Source organism: Octopus sinensis, linkage group LG3, assembly GCF_006345805.1.
Source record: "Octopus sinensis linkage group LG3, ASM634580v1, whole genome shotgun sequence".
Classification (NCBI taxonomy): domain Eukaryota; kingdom Metazoa; phylum Mollusca; class Cephalopoda; order Octopoda; family Octopodidae; genus Octopus; species Octopus sinensis.
Genome location: NC_042999.1, coordinates 117,961,912 through 117,965,757, shown reverse-complemented (window position 1 = coordinate 117,965,757; position 3,846 = coordinate 117,961,912).

Below are 3,846 nucleotides of genomic sequence, written 5' to 3'. Positions count from 1 at the left end.
TTCTCTTGTTCTTTTCCTGCTTTTTCTCTTTCCTTTAATGTACTTTCCTTTTCTTTCTCTTGCTTCTGCCTTGGCTCCTTCTCCTCTACTTCTGCACCCTGTGAATTTTGCTCCTTTTCTACTATCTTCTTCCCTTTGTTTTCATTTTCCTTCAGTGCGCTGTTACTTCCCTTCTCTTGTTGTTTCTCCGTTATTTCCTTTTCCTTGTTTTCGCTGTTCTTTCCTCGTGTTCGTTTTCCTTCTCTCCACTTTGTGTCTCTTTTTGCTCCGCTGTGAATTCATACAGCGGACATTCCTTTTTTATGTGCCCTCTTGAGCCGCACAGGTAGCAATTCGGTTTTCTGCCTTCCACTATTACACTAATTGTTTTTTCGTTTTCTATTTCTATTTGGAAGGGAAATCTTTCGATGTCTTCAATTGTGGCCATCAGCCACAACTCGACTCCGAATCCCTTCCAATTTACAACGTTCGTCTCCTTAATTGACCCTATTTCTACTTCCTCTTTTGCTGCCCCAATAATGGCTGTTACCAGCATTTCTGTTTTAATATTTGGGGGCACCTTTGGGACTCTTACCCGTACCCCTCGTCTTCCTTTATACGTCGGCCACATGGTGAAATTTTCCGCTTTCAGGACAGTGGAAGCCAATGAGGCCGCCACTTCTTTCCTTGTTGCGCATCTCACCTCCACCGTACCATATTTCTTTCCTCTGTCTACAAAAGTCGCTTTTTTCATGATGTCCCCCAGACATTTCTCTATTTCTTCAATCGTCACTCTCACCAGTTTTCTCGTGTTTCTATCTTGCGTTCTATACGTTATCGTCTTGTTATTTTTTTCTTCTATTGTTTCCACAGGCGGGACCAGCTTCACGCTGTCACCCTCCCTTTTGACGAACTTCTCGTATTCCTTCAATTGTTCTTTTCTAAAGAACACTTCTTTTATTCTAAGTGACTCGTCACTTTTTGTTGTGGCGACCCCCGCGTAAGTCTCCATGACTTGAGGGTCGACACACCTTCTATAAAAGGTTCAAACACGCAGCGGCAAACGCCTCGCGCGATTCAATTTTTGACAATTTTTTTTAACAGTTTTTTTCCAAAGTTTCACATGCAAAAAATAACTCACAACACACTTGGGTAAATTTCCGCCGTGGGATTTTATTACTACCCACAAGGGGCGAACATAGAGGGGACAATACAATCGAGGAACTTAAAATAAGAAAGCGAAATGACAAGAAAAGGAAAAAATTAAAAGTAAAAAATGACATATGAAAGAATATTTACAATGAGATGTAAATGCCCACTCGATCCCCGAAATCGAGAGGTTACATTTTCGTCACATATATTTTACAATGTTTTCTTTTTTTTTTTTTTTTTCTTTTTCTCTCTTCTCTCTCTTCTCACATTTTATACGTATTCCATAATACCTTTCAAGTCTCTAAAGTCAATCACTGAGCCCTCAGGCAGCCGCTCTTTCATTCGAACACCCGTGTAAAAAATTACACTCTCTCCCCGCTGCTCTGAGGAACTCAGCGACTCTTTCTTCGGGGATCAGAGCAGTCTCCTGCCACTGATCAGTCATCCTGTTGACCCACACATGTCCCTCCCCGTACTACATGTCAATTCCTTCATTCAGGGGTGAAATGGAAGGTTATTAGCTTGTAGTAATCTTGTTTTCGTCCTACGTTTTCCCTCGTTTTTCTTTTCGGGCTTACTTCTTCCTTGTTCTCCTCTCTTTGTTTCTCTCTTTCTCTCTTTTTGCTTTCTTTTCTTTCTTCTTCCTTCTCTTGTCTTTTTGGTTCTTTTCTGTTCTCTCTTTCTCTCGTGTTTTTTTGTTCCTTTTCTTTTTCTTTTTGTGTGCCGCCGTCTTTTCTTTTCGTTTGATTCTGATCTCTCTCTTGTTTTTTTCCTGTTGTTTCTTTTTCCTTTTTCTTTTCCTGACTCTGTTTTGGTTCCATTCTTTCTTTTCTTTTATATCTTTTTTTTCGTTGACTTATTATTTCCTTTCTCTTGTTGTTTGTCCTTTCTATTTTTTCTATGTTTTCTTTTTCATTACCTTATTCTTCCTTTCTTCAAGTTCCTGCTCGTACTCCGCTATGAATTCGTATAGCGGGCACTCTTTTTTAATGTGCCCCCTTGTCCCGCACAAGTAGCAGTTTGGCTTTCTACCCTCTACATTACACTGAGGGTTTTCTCGTCTTCGATTTCTATTCTGTAGGGGAACCTTTCAATGTCCTCTTTTGTGGCCATCAAACACAGTTCTACCCCATATCCTCTCCCGTTTACTGCATTGGACTCCTTAAGGATTCCACCTCCACTTCCTCTTCTGCTGCTCCCAGAATAGCTGTTGCCAGCCACTCTGTTTTTATTTCTGGGGGTATTTCGGGATTTTAACCCGGACCCCTCTTCTTCCCTTGTATGAGGGCCACATTATGAATGTTTCCTCCGCCTTAGAACAGTGGTAGCCAGTGAGGCTGCAATTTCTTCCGTTGCACATCTCACCTCCACCGTACCAAATTTTTTTCCTCTACTCTACGTAGGTCGATTTATCCATTATGTCTCCCAGACATTTTTCGATCTCTGCTATCTCCACTCTTGCCAGTTTCTTTGTACTTTTGTCCTGGTTCTATACGTTACAGTTTTGTTTTTCTTGTCCTCTTTTGCTTTCGCGGGGGGGATTAGCTTCACGCTATCACCCTCCCTTTTGAATAGCTTTTCGTATTCTTTGAGTTTATTCTTCTCAAAGAAAACATCCTTTCCACTATCGAGCAATCATTACTTCTCTTTCCCGTCCCCGTGACCCCGCGTAAGTCGCCATGACTAGAGGGTCATTCACCTTCTTCGGAAGGTTTCCACACGTAGAGGCAAACGCCTCGCGCGATAATTATCAATTTACACAACCAAATTCCTGTCTAGTAGTCACAGATAACAACACACTTGGGTAAATTTCCGCCGCCGTGGGATTTTATTACTACCCACAAGGGGCGAACATAGAGGGGACAATACAATCGAGGAACTTAAAATAAGAAAGCGAAATGACAAGAAAAGGAAAAAATTAAAAGTAAAAAATGACATATGAGAATATTTACAATGAGATGTAAATGCCCACTCGATCCCCGAAATCGAGAGGTTACATTTTCGTACATATATTTTACAATATTTTCTTTTTTTTTTTTTTTTTTCTTTCTTCTTCTCTCTCTTCTCACAATTTTATACGTATTCCATAATACCTTTCAAGTCTCTAAAGTCAATCACTGAGCCTCAGGCAGAGCCGCCTTTCATTCGAACACCCGTGTAAAAAATTACACTCTCTCCAGCTGCTCTGAGGAACTCAGCGACTCTTTCTTCGGGGATCGAGCAGTCTCCTGCCACTGATCAGTCATCCTGTTGACCCACACATGTCCCTCCGTACTACATGTCAATTCCTTCATTTCAGGGGTGAAATGGAAGGTTATTAACTTGTAGTAATCTTGTTTTCGTCCTACGTTTTCCCTCGTTTTTCTTTTCGGGCTTACTTCTTCCTGTTCTCCTCTCTTTGTTCCTCTCTTTCTCTCTTTTTTGCTTCTTTTCTTCTTCTCCTTCTCCTTCTCTGTCTTTTTTTTTTTTTTTTTGGGTTTTTTCTTTGTCTGTTCTCTCTTTCTCTCGTGTTTTATGTTCCTTTTCTTTTTCTTTTTGTGTGCCGTCTTTTCTTTTTCTTTATTCTGATCTCTCTCTTGTTTTTTTCCTGTTGTTTCTTTTTCCTTTTTCTTTTCCTGACTCTGTTTTGGTTCCATTTCTTTCTTTTCTTTTATATCTTTTTCTTTCGTTGACTTATTATTTCCTTTCTCTTGTTGTTTTGTCTCCTTTTCTATG